The sequence below is a fragment of the Lissotriton vulgaris genome, chromosome 10 (genome assembly GCF_964263255.1).
Source record: "Lissotriton vulgaris chromosome 10, aLisVul1.2, whole genome shotgun sequence".
NCBI lineage: Eukaryota > Metazoa > Chordata > Amphibia > Caudata > Salamandridae > Lissotriton > Lissotriton vulgaris.
Genome location: NC_141698.1, coordinates 1,009,311,809 through 1,009,329,946, shown reverse-complemented (window position 1 = coordinate 1,009,329,946; position 18,138 = coordinate 1,009,311,809). Strand labels below are relative to the sequence as shown.

General features: G+C 51.8%; 1 long non-coding RNA gene across 1 annotated transcript in view; it reads right to left on the bottom strand.

The window, feature by feature from the left end:
- Window positions 1–16,679, bottom strand: part of LOC147689164 (uncharacterized) — a 53,806-nt gene extending 37,127 nt beyond the window's left edge. Inside the window, exon 1 of the long non-coding RNA XR_015300720.1 lies at window positions 16,552–16,679. This is a non-coding gene — a long non-coding RNA (uncharacterized LOC147689164). The remainder of the gene's footprint in view (window positions 1–16,551) is intronic.
- Between the last annotated feature and the right edge of the window lie 1,459 nt (window positions 16,680–18,138).

The following is an 18,138-nucleotide window of genomic DNA, read 5'->3' as shown; positions in this document are numbered from 1 at the left end:
AACCCTGTCTGGGATGGTGCTAGCACCGCCCCTGACAGGAAACCCTTTGTCCAAGCCTCCCTCGCTGGAAGGACTCCCAGCAGCAGGAGGTCAGACTTGTGTCTGTGGTGGCAGCATCCATTTAGTGGAGCTGAGGCTGTGTTAAGCTTTAACCGGGGTTCACAGTTACATACATGTCGTGTCCCTCTAGAAGGGTGGAATGCTAACCCCGTCGCCAGAATTGGCGAGGGGTTAGTATTCCAATTCGTATGACACCTTACTCGACATGTTTTGATAAAGCGATACCAAAGTTGGCAAATAACCGCGAGGATTATAATGCACTTAAGAGTATATGGTACGCGTTATCATGGAACAGCTATTAGGACTTGGTTCCGCAAGCTGCAGACAGGCTCAGCTCATGCCAGAGCACCATCTCACATAATTCCAAGCACTCTGCCTTCAGGATTGATAAGGCCTGCCATAGGAGTGACTGATAGGAATACATGTGTCCATTTTAGGTTTAGATATAGGGATACTATATCTAAAGCAAAGGGTGATTACACCACCTTGCCCCAACTGTTGTGCAGCCCGTTATGTCAGATTTAGATGGCCAGCCAGGGGTGGCATAATACATGCTGCAGCCCCTGGTAGGCCCTGGGTACACCTATTCCCTGGGTACAGGGACTGATAAGGTGGCCCAGTACCAATTGGTAAATGCACCTAAGGTACACAGAATCCATTTTAGAGAGAGGGCAGTGGGCCTGGGGTCCTGAATAGCAAGGCCCCAGGTCAACTAAGTCAGAAAACCAGCAAAACACCAGGCAAAAAGTTGGGGGAAACCATCGTCAGGTATCCACCCTCCTACATAACCCCCCCCCCCCCCCCCCCCCCCCCCAAACGAAAGGAGATAAGGCTATCCTTGGCCAGGTAAGCCTATATTGCCTGAGTGGCCATATGAGGTGGTACATGCACTGGCATGGTTAACCCCTGTATCATGGTCCACTAAGCAATCCCTCACCCTAAGGGTATCTGAGGGTCTCCACCATAGGGAATCTCTACCTGTGGTGTGTTTTGGCAAAGTAAGAGGCTGGTGTGGGAATGGAGTACTGAAGTGAGACTCCACTACTGTTGGGCTCAACTTCCTCCAATCACTATCCACCATATGTGCCTTTCTTTCCAGGTCTGAGTTGCTGTGAGCTCTCAGGGTCAACCTCTGGCTACCTAAAGCTGGAGGCTGAGTCCCTCTGTTTGGCTTACTGGAGGGACAGGTCAGGTTTGGGGTTTTTAGGCCCCAGGTTTGGCTGTGCCCAACAGTGTCCATCTGTGGGATGTCCCTAGCTATTTTGTTTTGTTGAAATTTTTATTTTGTAGTATGCAAGGTGAAAATGGAAAGGGGGAGGGGAACAGAGCAAGGGGATCAAGAAAGAGAAAGAAAAGAAGAACAGGCGACATTCCGCCACAGATCCCCACACAGGGGGTGCCAAAAAAGGAACATGTTCGCAGAGGGAGGGGCAATAGAGCATCAAAATCCACATCGAGGATGGCAGTAGCCAGGGAAAGCAGCGAAAGCACGGACATGAAGGCCCGTCCACTGCAGTGTCCAAACTGTGCCTGGAACTCCAACAGTGGATGCATTGTCCCCAGCCGGGAAGAGCAGCCCAAGCCCCATCTGAGACATAGCGTCCGTTCCGAGGGCACAGCAAGTCGCAACAGGAGAGAGAAAAAAAAAGAAAAAAAACTTCCCCAACTACCCCCTCCCCCTGCCCCCCGTCCCTCCCCAACACCCATCTCCCACCCAGTGGTGGCGACCAGCATTCACACAATCCACAAAGTCACATCCGTAATCAAATTTGGAATAAATGAAGTGCCCGCAGCGCTGACGGACAAACCGCCGAGGGCAGGCCTCGGGACAAAAACCTCACTAGGGGGCCCCAATTGCACATAAAGTTTTTAAAATTCCCTAGGAAGATGTCTGAGAGACGCTCCAAACTCAACAAACGCCAAAGCCGTTGTGCATGCCACAAGGAGACAGCGGGGGCAGACGGGCTTTTCCAAGCGGCTGCCAAAGTCAACTTAGCTGCCCCCAAACATAACCACATGATGCGCTTATCCGCCCTAGTCTGGTGTTCAAGCAATGGGTCCCTAAGGCCTAGTAAAACAAATTCCATGGAGTCGGGGAGCGGGTAACCCAGAATATCTTTAATGTGGGAGAGAATCTCAGTCCAGAACGGCCGGATGGTGGGACAGTCCCACCATATATGGCTAAAGTCCCCCAACATCCCACAGCCTCGCCAACACCTATCAGAAGCCGTTGGGAATATGCGGTGTAGTTTAGATGGATATAAATACCAGTCGAAGAGGAGCTTCATATGGGCCTCCCTGAGGTAGGTAGAGTGGTTATGAGCCGTCACGTCCCGCCACAAGTTCCTCCATTCGCTATCGGAAATGTCCCTCCCCAGCGTGGTCTCCCAGTGGTCCTGATATCGCGGCCGTGGAGACATAGTCGTGTCTAGCAGCAGCCCATATAAAGAAGAGATCGCTCCCTTCATGGTGGATGTGCGAAGGAGGAAGGACTCGAATTTCGTCAAGGGTCTGGTAGCGGCATCCACTACCCCAGGCGACGTCGCCCAATGCAGGAGCTGTAGGTGTCTAAAGCGCTCCGTTGGCAGAACACCATAATCCCTCATACAGTTGTGGAAAGTGAGGGGTTCGGTTCCATGGAACAGGTGGGTGAGGGCTCTACAGCCACCCTCCCTCCAAGTCTCAAAAGGTCCCTCCGTCAACGCTGGGGGAAAGGCCGGATTGAAATGGATCGGGGTGAACGGGGACGGGAATGTGGTCCACCGATCATCGCCACTCAACGTGTCCCAAACCTTCAACACCGTGCTGGTGGGAGTGCTAATGTACGCGTTTCTGGGCCGGTCCACCTTAGGCTTCCAGGCCAGGTCCCAGATGGAACGACCTGCAATGCTCCGGTCCATGTGGAGCCAGTGCTTCTCCGAAAGCTGTTAGGACCACTCCACGAGGACTCTCAATTGGGCAGCCTTGTAATACAAATGCATGTCCGGAAAGCCCACTCCTCCCTCCGCTCGCGGGCGCCGGAGAACCGTAAACGGAAGCCGCGCCCGGCCGCCTTGCTAGACATACTTCAGCATCACGGTCTTCAGCCGACGAAAGTAGTCCAGCCCTATCGGGATGGGCAAGGCTTGAAAAAGGTAAAGTAGCTTGGGTAGAAGAACCATCTTGAGTGCATGAACCCTACCCAGCCATGAGATAAATTTGGGCTTCCATCGGTCCAATTCTGCCCGAATCGACGTCAACATCGGGGGGAAGTTAGCCTGGAATAAGGCACCTATGGTAGAAGTCAGGCGCACTCCCAGGTAGAGCAAGGACGATGATGTCCACGAGAGCGGAGTAAGCGGCCGGGTCCGTTGCACTTCCCCCGGTGGCAAGGTCAGATTTAAGATGTAGGACTTGTCAAAGTTAACCTTGAACCCCGCCACCGCTTCATATTCAGAGAGTACCGAGTGGACATGGGGTAGCGACAGCGCCGGGTCTCGAAGGGACAGCAGGACATCGTCGGCAAAGAGCGAGATCTTATGCTGCTCGCCCGTAAAGGGGGGCCCTAGAATCCGCTCATTCTCCCGGATCGCCAATGCCAACGGCTCTATGCTAAGGGCAAAAAGGAGGGGCGAGAGGGGACAGCCCTGGCGCGTCCCTCGGGAATGGCAAAAGCTACCGGACCTATGGCCGTTAACCAACACACGGGAGGTAGGGCTATTGTAATTGGCCTCAATCATCCTTATGAAATGGGGCGAGAACCCGAAGGCCACCAGCGTCCGGTGCAGGAACCCCCAATCAACGCGGTCGAAGGCCTTCTCCGCGTCAAGCCCTACCAACACGGCTGGTATGTGGAACCGTTCCGCTTTTTTCAATGAGATGGACGACGCGCCGCAGATTATCATGGGTCTGCCTACCCTTAATGAAGCCAGACTGATCAGGATGGATCAGGGCAGGCATCAGGTCTTGCAGTCTGCCCGCCAGGATGAAGGAGTACAGCTTAGCGTCCAGGTTGAGGAGCGCTATCGGGCGGTAAGACGTACAGGAGGCAGGGTCCTTACCCGGTTTGGGGATAATAGTAATCAACGCTTCGGCCATGGAGTCCGTGGTTCTACCATCAGTCACCATCGCGTTGAAAAGGGAGACTAAAAAGTCGCAAATGTCGGGTGCGAACGTCTTATAGAAGAGGGCCGTATAGCCGTCAGGCCCAGGAGCCTTATGCAGCTTCAAGGCCTTGATAGCATCCAAAACTTCTTCCCGAGTGACGGGGGAGGACAACAAGTCATTCCATTCTCTGGAGACTTTCGGGATAGGCAGGCCCTCCAGAAATTCGGATTGGGCCTCCGGGTCGAGAGCGTCGCTCGAGTAGAGCGCTGCATAGAAGCGACCAAATATGGCCGCCTTGTCCGCATCTTTGTGCTGAATAGAGCCCGCGTGGTCACGCACGCCCCCTATATAGTCCCTTTCGCTTTTGTCACGAAGTTGCCGAGCAAGGTGGCGCCCAATCTTATTGCCTTGGGAGTAGGAGGCACGCCGAAGGCACAGAAGAGTGAATTCCGCCCTATTGTTATAATGGGCCTTCAGTTTCCCTCGCACCGCCGTCAGAGGGCGCAGGGTCACCCTGGAGGGGTTCGCCTTGTGGGCCTGTTCTAAGGCGGCAAGTTCCGTTTCCAGAGCTTCCCTCTCTTCCCGCCGCAATTTATTCAGGCTCGCGTTGAGAGCGAGGCACGTGCCCCGCAAGGAGGCCTTGCATGCGTCCCACGTGTTATACACCGACGTGTCAGAAGGAGGATTGAGGAGAAAGAAATCACCAATGGCCCTGCGTAATGCCTTACAGGACATCTCATCCCTCACCAGAGCCGCCGGGAAGTACCATTTTCGCCAACCATCAACCCCAACGGCCCAATGCAGTCCCAGAACCACCAGGCTATGATCCGACAGGGAGAGCGGAAAGATATCAGCCAGTTGTATATCCCCCCTGAGAGCCTGGCTAACCAAAATGTAGTCTATGCGGGAATATGAACGATGAACGTGAGAGAAGAAGGTGTAGTCCCTGGCCTGTGCATGGATAAAGCGCCAACTGTCTACTAGCCCCATTTCACTCAATTGACGCTGTGTTTCCTCCGAAAAGACGCCAGTGTCCACCCTGCGTGCCCCAGAACTATCCAGGTCCCTGTCCCACACCATGTTGAAATCTCCCAGCAGCCACAAGTGCCCATCCACAAAGTCCCCCATCTTATCTAACAAACCCTGCAAAAAGCCATTCTGACCTGCATTCGGAGCATACACTACAACAAAAGTACACAGGCGACCATACAGCGTCCCTTTCACCATCAGCCAGCGACCCTCTTTATCCACACTCACCCCCAGGGGCTGGAAGTGGAGGGAGGCCCGGAAGAGTAGGGCCACCCCTCTATGCTTCGTGGGCGCGGACGCCCTGTAGATAAGGGGGAACTGCCTATGGCGAAGTCTCATTTCGTCCCTCCTAGCTAGGTGGGTTCCCTGAAGAGCGACCACATCCAGGTGATGGTCCGAAATGTACTTCCAAAGCTTCTGCCGCTTCTGTGGGGAATTGAGGCCCTTCACGTTCCAGGTGCCTATGCTAACAGGCATAATGGGGGACTAAAGCTCCACGCCATGCACCCGTCCAGACATCTACGCTCCACCTCCAGACCCCCGATACACACCGGGTCCCAATCCCATCGAGGACATCCACTCATAGGGAACCAAGGAAAAGACCCCAGCCACAACCACACTGAGGGGACCACACATCTTTCTCCCAAGCCTCCCAGGGCAGCCCTTCTTTCAGAAAATGCAAGAGCCGAGGAAGTACCATCATAGAGCAAAAGAAAAAACGCACGGATGAATAGCATTGAAGTCACCAGTATCATGCACCCAACACACACGGTCGCCACCACACCCCCCCTTACCCCCAACCCCAACCCCAACTTCCCCGCCGCTGTACCCACCCACAGAGTACCAACTGACCCCCCCCTGCAACAACCCAAAAACCAAAAAAACAGAGCACAAGGCCCACAACCTGAATCGAACGTTCAGCAGTTCCAATGGGCCACAGGTCACACGGTCCACATCAGACTGGAATCGGGGTGGGGGCACCAATTCGGGTGCCCCCAGGACCAAGGCCCGGGGTGTCTTCTCCAAAAGTACCATAATACCTCAGGGCCGTAGGGACAGAGGCCCTCCGGCGCCCGACCATCGAAGAAATCAGGGATCACGCCGCACCAGAGCTCTGCTGAGTGTCCGCAAGGGTGGCCGAGGCCACCGACGCCACCGCCGACCCCCTCTCCTGCAAGCTGATAGAGTGGTCCGGACGCAGTCGATCCGGAGAAGCGCCAACCCGGTGCCAAGATGAGGAGCGACGCTGTCTCCGTGATGGTGAAGACTGCGCCTCTTGGGATGATGGGTCCTCCTCTAGCCCCAGCAGCTCCCTCGCGGCCTTCAGGGAGCGAATCTGCGCCAACCTGTTCTGCCATCTAAATATAATCCGGAAAGGGTGACCCCCGGAGTAGGAGATGCCACGCTCCCTCAGAAAAGCAGTCACTGGCCGGAATTCTCTCCGTTTCTGAAGCGTGGACGCCGCCAGGTCCTGGAACAGCTGCGGTCGATGGTCACGAAAGTGCAGAGTGGGGATGGCCCTGGCCTTCCGGAGGATACGTTCCTTTGTTTGGAAGTCGTGGACACACGCGAGGATGTCCGGGGGGGGGGGGGGCCCCCGCCTGGGCAGGCCGACTCTGTGCACCCTATCTAACTTGATCTCCTGAACATCCTCCTCATCCAGCACTTGTAGGAAGAGGGCCTGCACATATTCTCTCAAGTCTCCAGCCTCCCCGTCACAGGGGACCGCTCTGATATGGATGTTGTTTCTCCTGGAGCGGTTTTCCAGGTCCTCGGCTTATGTTTGCAAGTTCAGGTTCTGGTCAGTAAGGCGAAGAACATCTTGTTGCAATTGGTGAACGTCATTCGCCATACTTAAGTCATGATCTTCTAACGTGGCCACCCGTTCACCAATTCCGTCCACATCTCTTCGGACCTCACGCAGGTCCGATGCTAGCTGAGCACGAAGCTCTGAGATATCCTCCTTAATCGAGGCAAAGAGTTCCGACATGAACGCCTTGGTGGTGGGCGCCTCCTCGTCCGACTGTCTAGTCGAGCCACTAGCTCCCGGGGAAGATGGCGGTTGCGATGCTTTAGAGGCTCCGTCCTTCATTGTCCTCCCCTTGCGAGGCAAGTTCGACATCGCGGCGGAGCTGTGGAAGCAAGGCCGCCCAAGATGTAGGCCGCTCAAGAGACCTGCGTCACAAGCAACAGCCGCTCGGGAAAATGGCGGCGGCGTGGAGGTTTCCCGTCAAGGATCCAGAGGGACGGCAGCAGGCCCGGAATTCCCGTCTCACACAGCCGGGTCACGAACACAACCACTCGACACCGCCAATGCACAGCTTAGTCCGCTATCACCGGGCAGTGCGGGCCGGGAAGCAGTCCGCAGAGTAGAGCAGGCCTCTGAATCAGCCAATGTCCAGTCTCGAGCTTTCCGCACAGGCCCAGCAGCCCCTAGCCGCAGGTGATGCAGGGAACGAGGCCACCCCAAGCAGTACAGTACTCACAGGGACGGGGAGGACCCTCCGACCCAGCAGAGGCCATCGAGGGCGCCGATGCGTTGGTCAGGAGTAGCCGCGCTCAGATCGCACGGCCCCGCCAGAGATCCACGGCTCACATCCCACGTGGTCAGTCGTCTGTCGAGCCTTTCAGCCCTTCAAAGCAAGGAGCTCACCATCCAGCTAGTGTCCCGCTGTAGAGGAGGGAACACGATGGCGAGAGTAGGCAGGAGACGTCCGCTGTTCAGCGAAGCCACGCCCAGCCGGCGCCGAGTCACTGCACTCCACGGCGGCCTCGTTGCTACGCAAGGCCGGTGCTTAACAGGCCCGACGACGAAGGGCACCTGGTGGCGTTGTACGGCCACTCCGGGGCTCGCCGGGGACACCGGACCACTCCGCTCGATGCCGCTGGCCACTGCGACCGTATCAGAGCTGATTGGCGCCCCGAAGGCGATGCTGTACAAAGCTTAGCTGGTCGGGCACCGGAGCGACTCGAAAGCACGTCTTACTCCGACGCCATCTTGGCCACGCCCCGTCCCTAGCTATTTTTAAGGTGGATCCCTCAGGAGTTTGTTTTATTTTCACTGGGCTAGGATTACTAGCTTCAGTGCCCTTAATCTGCTGATTGGGAAGTTCTTTTGGACAGGGGGCCCTTTGGGGTCCACCACTGGCCTCCCTGACCTCTACAGCCCTGGGCTGACTGAGGCAGGGTAGAGAGGGGCAGGTCACCTGCTCCAGACTGGGTCCCACCTTGGAAGGGCCCACTGACATCAGGGGTTCTGCCAGGCCAGGCCTGACTACCTCTGGGGCAGTTCCTTCACAAGGGGTCAGATCAGTTCCCTGAGGAGGCTGATCCTTTCCTAAAGTCTGGTGGGAGGGAGATTTCTCTTCCTCCTCAATGCTCTCTGTCTGAGTGGAGTGATCCATAGTTTCAGGCTTCACAACACTATTATCTGTCTGAGTTTGAGCTGTGGCCATCACAACTCCACCAACCTTTTCAGGAAGGGACTCCGTTTGGGTATGGGCTGTGACCATCACAGCCTTGCCAACCTGTTCAGGAAAGGCATCTTTCTGGGATAGGGCTGTGACTGGCACAGCCCTCCTGACCTGTTCAGGGAGGACATCTTGGACTGGGGCTGTGGCTACCATGGAGGTTCACCATTTTAAAATGGTTTCTTGCTCTACCTCAGCCCAGGCTGAGATCTCTAAATCATTCCCCAGTAGGCAATCAACAGGCAAGTTTGGTGTCACTGCCACCCTCTTGCGGCCAGTGACACCTCCCCAGCTGAGATTGACCACTGCTATGGGATGATCTCTCTGCACTCCATCAATGTTGGTTACCTGGTATGTGGCCCCAGGTATAAGTTGCCTTGAGGGGACTAGGCTCTCAGCCACCATGGTGATGCTAGCCCCTGTGTCTCTGTAGGCCTCAACTTTTGTACCATTGATGAGGGGCTCCTGTCTGTACTTGCCCAAAGTGTTGGGACAAGTTGTGAAGTTGGCAAACCCCATGCCAGTCTCACAGACAAGAGTATCTAAGTTTGGGTACCTGGTTAGGCCAGAGTCCCCAGGAACTCCCAAAGTAAATGCACCCATATTCTTGGGGGGACTCCCACCACCTGAGGGATTACTACTAGTAGTAACAGGAGGATGGGAAGTTTTACTTGGGGGTATGTTCTCCTTATTGTTGTTGGCCTTTGGGCAACTGCTGTCAATTTTGTAGTGGCCTACCTGTTTGCAGGTATGACAATAAGGTTTCTTTTGGGTATTGGAAGGATTTTGGGACCCACCCTTTTCAGAGGAGTTTTGGGGCCCTGGGGTTTGATCAGAAGATTTATTCCCACCCTTCTCTTGAGGCTTGGTTGATTCCTTCTTTTGGTCACCACCCTGGTTCTTAGGCCTAACCCTGGTTCTGACCCATTTGTCTGCCCTCTTACCCAATTCTTGTGGGAAGGTCAGATCAGAGTCTACCAGGTGCTGGTGTAATAACTGGTTCTGACAATTATTTAAGACTTGCTCTCTCATAATTAGATTGTACAATCCTTTGAAATCAGTAACCTTACTTCCCAGTAGCCAGCCTTCAAAAGCCTTAATGGCACAATCAACAAAGTCAGTCCAATCCTGAGACTGAGTTTTCTGGGTGTCTCTGAACATCAACCTGTACTGTTCAGTTGTTAAGCCAAACCCATCAATCAGTGTACTCTTCAGGACTTGGTAATTGTTAGCATCCTCAGCTCTAGTAGTGAGGAGCTTATCTCTACATTTGCCTTCAAAGGAGAGCCACAAGATAGCTGCCCACTGACTCTGGGGGACGCACTGAACAGTGCAGGCCCTCTCCAAAGCAGTCATCCATTTGTGGATGTCATCCCCTTGTTTAAAGGGGGGCACTATCTTACTCAGGTGTCTAGTGTCTAAACTCCTGTCCTTTTCTCTAGGTAAAATGCTGCCACCAGTGGGGTCTGCCCCACTCGATTTCTGCTCTCTAGCAAAGGCAAGCCTCTCTTTGGCCAGGGCAAGTTCTTCCCTTTCAATCCTCAGATTGACTTCCTTCATCTTAGCTTCATGCTCTCTTCTCTGAGGGAATGTCATCCCTCTGTGAGAAGAGGTCTGAGAGCCATGGGTATGAATGGATCTGTTAGAGCCTCTAGATAGATATCTAACTCGTCCAGTCCCAATGTTAAGCCTGCCTGAGAGTGGGCCTGGGGGCCCCCCAAATCCATTCTCATGCCTGCTTAAGTTGGACCTGGTGAGCCTACTGACTATAACCTGTCCTTTGTCTGCCTCATCCCCTGATACCTCCTCTTCCTCTTCCTCCTCTTCTTCCTGGAGGTTAAGGTCAGGGTCACCAAGGGTTCCCTCTAGGGGTGGCATGTTCCCATCTGGATTAGAAGGGCCTGTGTTAGAAGCCCTCCTGGCATCATAAGTCTCTAAGAGACCAATCAGGAATGGGATTGTAGGGTTAGAACCCTGTTTTAGCTTCCTGGAGGTACACACTTGTCTCATCTCCTAGAAGCTAAGAGCTGCATATCTTGACATGACCTGTGGAGGGTCAACTGACTCAAGGGGGGCTTCTGTGTTCCCTCCTTTGTCTGACATGCTTTTCTAGTGTGGTGTAAGTGATGCACCTACCTACACTATTTGTTTGCCTACTGATCCCTTGCTAAGAGTTGTAGTCAAGGTGTGCTAAGCCTTGTTGAACTACAACAGCTGGTTCAGTAGAACTCAGAGTATTCTAAGCTAAGTTATATGTACCTGGGTACTTATGTGATCTTTCAAATGGTATTCTTAGGATACGTGTGGTAAAACAACAGCAAGCTCAAATCCCAACCGCTGCTCACCAATGTGAGAAGTTGGCCTGATATATAGTGCTCACTATTCTAGTGATCACTGTGTATCATACCAAACAACTCTTATTGATGATTGGTTGTAAGTCAACCTTATAGACCAGCTATCCTAGTAGCATGGATACGAGCAGTCTTCGGGCTAAACTCTAGAGGGCGTGTTAAGCCAGCTGTTATACCATCACATATACCCCTTGAACACCAAGTGAAAGGACACCACACAAGTTGTTATGAAAATAAAAGGATATTTATTTAGAACACAACAACCCTGCACTCTTTATGAGTCAGGGTGCTAAGCACAATACAAAGCTCTTAAAGAAATACTGAAAGTCGCACAATTTACACAAATGCCCGAGGGGCACGAAAAACCATATACTCTAAAAGTGGAATGCCAAAGTCTAGCAGGTAAGTAACTAATCTCAGAGGCTTTGGGATCGCTAGGACTGGACTACTGAACCTACAGATTACTAGCAGGAGGCCTAGGGAACTCGGGTGCAGAGTGTGCACTCTCACGCGGGATGCGGGACAAAGTCTATGGATGCTAGATTTCGTAAAGTTAGTGTTATCAGACGAATCCGACTAGGTAGAGCTGAAACGAAAAAGGATCCTGACACTTAGATAGTTAAGCTATGCTGGAGCACCGAAGTGCTTAGGTTACCTAGCCCAGGGGCTGCGGCTGCATTGGTCTGAAAAGACGTCGGGAACTCTCGTTGCAGTCTATGGAGCCTGAAAGAAGAAGTTGCTGGCAGGCGACCAGTGAAGATTGTTTGATGGGATCCAAGCCTGGATCGGTGAAGATGGATACCTGTAAGCAGAGGGGACCAAGTTCTGAATCACTAGCCAGTGATTAGATGGGCACCAGGATGGCACCGGATGAAGTCACCTCGACCAGGTGAGTGGGCGACGCTGTGCTCTGCAGTCTCTCGGACCAGGAGGTGTTGTCGGCGACCAGGATGGAGGGCGAGCTGTCCCACGGTGGTATCTGCTGTCGACGTCGTGTCCCAGGATTGGGGCAACAACTCTTGGCAAATGCAAGCCCATGCGGTGGACTCAAAATGGCGTCTGGAGTGGACCAGGAGGGTCCGGGGTGCTCCTCTGTTGGAGGGGAGCAAGGGCCAGCCTGGAGCAACCAGACCAGCGGCGGAAGTGTCATAGTTCGTCATCAGAAGGGCCACTAGCCAACGGGCAAGTGACCTGGACAACGCGGTGAGCAGCAAAGAGCAGAAGGGCCCCACGCAGATCTCGTGGATGCTGGGGGGCTGGACTTCTGTGCTGGAGCTGCTCAGGGTCGGGGCTTCTCAAACCCCAAAGCACTCACTCGAGGATCCCTCGGTGGTCGTGCTGGATAAGCGTCGTGCAGTCCTGAAAATGGCCGGTCCCTCAAGGTCTCGTCACACCCACGGGTCTCAGCTGAGCTGTAGATGTAGTAAAAAGAAGGGGTCCCAGTAGCATAGGAACATTAACCACAAAGATAAAAATTAATCAAACAACCATAAATTTGGTCCACATTGTTTTATTCACAATGGGAGTGTATATTGGATATACAGTATTTTAGAGCAATAAATCAGTGGTTTTCACAGTGCCCCAGAACAATGGAAGGGGGGAGGGTGGTGTGATAGTGTGAGGAAACAGTGAAAGAAAGAAAGAAGATTCTTAGGTGACAGTAAAATCAACAATTATGACTCATTTGTCAAAGTTACAAACTATGTACAAAGAACAGGACCGACAGGTTCATGCCATTATTTCAAGCAAAAATCATACTCCAAGAGTTCAATAAATGAAAACAATAGGGTGTGGAGTTGATATTCAAAGGCAATTGGTTATCGACGTTTCGACCCTCATAGGTGCAGATAGTTGTACTAATCTTGCTGTGGGGTCTTCTTCAGGACTGGAAGGTTGGGGACACGTAACCACAGACGTGGTATAGACAGGACCCGATATTGTGTAGGTTCAGGGTCGATATTGAGGAAGGATCGTAGTTTATAACAAACGTTGATTATAGTTGTTCAGAAGTCGTTCGAGGTCCTGGATACCATCGATAAAATAAAATCCAAAGGCCGTAGAGAGAACACGTCCGGCGGGAATCGTGTTACGTAGCATTCAGGTTGGGATACTATTCTTGATGTGTCAGTCACGGAGTTAATCCCGTTCCGATCTCTGCTCCAAGTCGCAATGGCCCTGTGAAAACCACTGATTTATTGCTCTAAAATACTGTATATCCAATATACACTCCCATTGTGAATAAAACAATGTGGACCAAATTTATGGTTGTTTGATTAATTTTTATCTTTGTGGTTAATGTTCCTATGCTACTGGGACCCCTTCTTTTTACTAATTTGATAACCCAGGTCCCCGTAACTTTAACTGGGTAGAAACCCCCCCCATCAATATCCTACTTCGAGCTGTAGATGTAGGTAGAGGTCAGAGGTGCCAGGGAAGCCGGTTCTCGTCGAGCTGGGCAGTCTTGATCCGTAGGAGAGACTTGCAGCAAACCGCAGTGCACTTAGGTGGTGCCCGCTGATGCAGGGTGGCTACTCCTTAGCCACAAGGGAGAGTCTTCAGAAGTAGTTCAAGAGTTCTTTCGTGGAAAGTAGTCAAGATTCGGAATTATCTAATTTGGGAAGGGGACCCGCTCCTATCTTTATACTAAGGAAAGGGGCTGGCCCTGTGACCAGGATGGGGGTGGTTACACCCCTCTCCTTTGTCCAGTCTCTCCCCAGCTCAGGGGGTGGTGTGCCCCTGGAACTGGTTTGAGCCGGGCTATGCGTAGTGAGCACCGGGGTGCCACTCTGCAGTCACCTTCCTTTCAGCCCTGCCTACCTGGGATACACAAACCCTGTCTGGGATGGTGCTAGCACTGCCCCTGACAGGAAACCCTTTGTCCAAGCCTCCCTCACTGGAAGGACTCCCAGCAGCAGGAGGTCAGACTTGTGTCTGTGGTGGCAGCATCCATTTAGTGGAGCTGAGGCTGTGTTAAGCTTTAACCGGGGTTCACAGTTACATACATGTCGTGTCCCTCTAGAAGGGTGGAATGCTAACCCCGTCGCCAAAATTGGCGAGGGGTTAGTATTCCAATTCGTATGACACCTTACTCGACATGTTTTGACAAAGCGATACCAAAGTTGGCAAATAACCGCGAGGATTATAATGCACTTAAGAGTATATGGTACGCGTTATCATGGAACAGCTATTAGGACTTGGTTCCGCAAGCTGCAGACAGGCTCAGCTCATGCCAGAGCACCATCTCACATAATTCCAAGCACTCTGCCTTCAGGATTGATAAGGCCTGCCATAGGAGTGACTGATAGGAATACATGTGTCCATTTTAGGTTTAGATATAGGGATACTATATCTAAAGCAAAGGGTGATTACACCACCTTGCCCCAGCTGTCGTGCAGCCAGTTGTGTCAGATTTAGATGGCCAGCCAGGGGTGGCATAATACATGCTGCAGCCCCTGGTAGGCCCTGGGTACATCTATGCCCTGGGTACAGGGACTGATAAGGTGGCCCAGTACCAATTGGTAAATGCACCTAAGGTACACAGAATCCATTTTAGAGAGAGAGCAGTGGGCCTGGGGTCCTGAATAGCAGGGCCCCAGGTCAACTAAGTCAGAAAACCAGCAAAACACCAGGCAAAAAGTTGGGGGTAACCATCGTCAGGTATCCACCCTCCTACACAATAGTTAAAATAAATTAAGGGAATTAGAGTAGGAATAAGTGGTATACAGTGCATTAATTTATTTTCGTATTTTAATATGTCTGGAGGGTGACTGAAATGTCCATCTTGCTGGGTTGTGCGCAAGCGCGTTGGACACTATCAAACCTCGAGCGGTGACATTGAAAATCTGCCAAGTACAGTTGACCAGAAGACGTACCTGGGAAAAGCACCTCTTGAGGGTAGGGGAGGGAAGGAGAAAAAGACAAAATTCGCATCCAATGTATTATTCCTAATGTGACATATGGGTGGGAAAAATAAAGCATGGGAAAGTGAAATAAAGGGGAGGGAACATAGAACAATGAACCTAAGAAAATTATATTACATTAGTATGGTGTGATGATCTCTCCCCATCCTATTGCCCAATCACCAGTAGGGAATTCACGAATATTGAAACATTGGGGGGTGGGTACATACACTGAGAATAGTATAACTAAGGTAGGCTCAGTCAGTTAGTTTGTCAGACTTGTCACAGACCTGTCACAGACCCATCATTGCTGCAGAAGAAGGTGGAAGCCAGGGTGGTCAGAGACGCTGCTCGAGCACTCTGACAGAAGAATCGAGAAAGGAGAGACTGAGAGAGAGAAGAATCGAGGAGAGTAGCACCAGAGAAGGGTGTAACGCTGGCCTTGCACTTAGAAGAGGTTACCTGTCCTGTTCTGAACCTGTCCTGTCCTGTTGGCTCCTGACTACTCGGGAGTTCCTTTTCCAGCTCCTTGGCCAGGGGTTGGTCCTCACACCATTCTAGGTAAATATAATACCCTTCCCAGGTACCAACGTCATGAGATTTTAGTAAGTCTTTATGATTTTCTTTGATCATTTACTCTTTAACTCCATGGCTGCTAGAGCGATTTCATGCTGGGTGCTGAAATATTCAGAAACCCATTGTTCATGACGAGCTCAGCTCGTCATGAGTGTATGGAGGTGTACATCATGACGAGCTGAGCTCGTCATGAGCGTCGAAGGTGTTAAAATTGGTGTTTGACATTTACTGGTATTTGACTCACAAAATTATTGCATAGATAAAGGTTTTAAAACTCTCCTGAGTCTGTGGTCATTCAAAGAAATAAAGGTAAATGTCATTTATACCTATTATGCTAACAACCTGATCTATCGACCAGAGGAAATTAAGAGCTAAGGTGTTAAGGTTTGGTAAGAATTGGTGTACAGGTAAAGATACATTTCAAGGTAAATCAAGTCCTGATCACCAGCGCATGATTGCCAGCTTATTGTATGAATGTTTATGGGCCCAGGTGAATATGGTGTTTTAGAATAAATCCAAGCTGGTAATCTCGCTGCCTCAGTATTTCTTGGTAGCAGAGCTATGGTTAGGTTTTAGTTAAGATGGGTAGTTAGTTGTGTATTGGAATATTGATTTATGTATTAACCAAAACCCGTATGTATTGTTTTATGTTGTCCAGAATTCCCCGGGGATGTTGAATAGCGGGAGGTAAATGAAAGCCACACTGCAGTGAGGTTACTGGCCTTGGTGAAGAAAGTGTGGAAAGTTAGGTAGAACTTGAAGCACTGGTTAGGGATTACTTTCTTGTATAAAAGTGAGAGTGATTGGTAGTAAAGGAGTTCGCTGGTGAAACTTTGGTCTTATATCTCCCAGAAAGGGTAATACTGAAGGAGTAATAGGTTCTTTGATGCTTGAGTGAAGAGTAAATGGAAGAGGTTATACTCGTAGTGTGTGAGGGGTAAACGGAAAAGTTTTACTCTCAGTGGAAGAAATCAACTTTTCTTTAAAAAATTAGTAAATCAGGCACAGTAGCGAATGTTTCTACGTTGTTAATTAATTAAACATTATAGTAAAATTGAAAGAAGTTGAGTTTTGCATTACCTTGCAAAGGAGTGGTCAGTTGCGGGTGCTGCACTGACGTCACTAAGAGCCGCGCAGGAATTCGTAGAAACAGCAGGCGTGTAGTCGAGCTAAAATTGTAAAGGAGAGGTGAGTCAGGAGGAGCGAATCTTACTTCGTAGAAAGGCTGCACAAGCATTGGTTTAAATAAAGCAGTAAACCAAACGTTGATTGGTCATCAGAATGAAAGACGCTCTAGTATTGGAGAAGCATTAAAGTAGAAATAAACAAATGCCCCGGTTACTTACCGGTAATCTTCATTACTCCGAGTATAGTCTTCCTCGCCACATGACTAATATAGTGAGCATAAGCTCCACGACAGAACCCTCCAAAGCAAAAAAAGCCTCCCACCCCCTCCCAACATGGCCGACCAGTCCCACCTGACCTCTATAAGAGGCGGGCCGGCCCAACCAACAGCCTGAACTACCAAGCAAACAATGAAGCCGATAGCAAGACAGGGAGGGGGGGAGGGAACTCATGTGGCGAGGAAGACTATACTCGGAGTAATGAAGATTACCGGTAAGTAACCGGGGCATTACCTCCTCGTCAGTCTTCCTCGCCACATGACTAACATAGTGAGCAAATACCCAAGCCAACAAGGCTTCATTGACCACCATAAGAACACCACCACACGGTGATGCAGAGAAACCAACACAAGGTTGATTTAGAATCAGTGAAAAGAAAACAGGGATCACAGGAAACCTGAAATCAAGACAGAAAGGAAAAAGCAGGCCAACCAGGAGCCGCAGCTCCTGCACCCAGAACGGCCCCAGCGAAGTCCCCCCCGGGACTGATAGTGTCCCATGAACAAGGTGGGGGACGACCACGTCGACGCCTGACAAATCTCCACAGAGGAGACACCCATGTATGGGGACCAGGGCACATAGCCACACCCCGCGGACCGACCCTGGACCCCCCGCCGGTACCACCGAACCCAGCGAAGCATAGGAAAGGACGATAGCCAGTGTAAGCCAGCGACCCAAGGTGGAAAGAGAGGGCTAGTGGCCCGACCGAACCGGACCGAAAGGCACAAACTGGCCAACCCACCGGGAAAAGGGAAGACGTGCGCTCAAGAGAAGCCAAAACAGCATGCTGGACAACCAGCACTGACAAGAGAGGAACCTCGACGGCAGGGAACAAACCGGTAAAAACACCACCCGAGCCCGGGACACCATGGAAGGAACCCCGGGAAGGAAACGGGGGACATGCCGGAGGAACAACCTGTCCGGCAAAACCAGCAAGAAGGGAGGGGAGCGGGGGCACGACCCCCGCACGCCCATCCGCCCAGCAGACAACACTGCCACCAGGGAAAAACCACCTAAAAAGGTGAGGAACCGTAAAGCCACCGAGGCCAGGGGCTCAAAGGGGCGGACCCAGAAGAGCTCGTAGAACGAGAGATCCCAAGGGGGAGACCGGCAGAGCGTCCGAGGGCGTCGGAGAAACCAACTCCGGAGCCAAGCGAGCCACCAGGGAAACCAGCCCGTCGAACACCGGACTGTGGAAGGCCCGCAAGGCCGCCCACCGGGCCCACAGGGAAGAAGGGGCCACACCCCAGGAAAGACTCCTCCG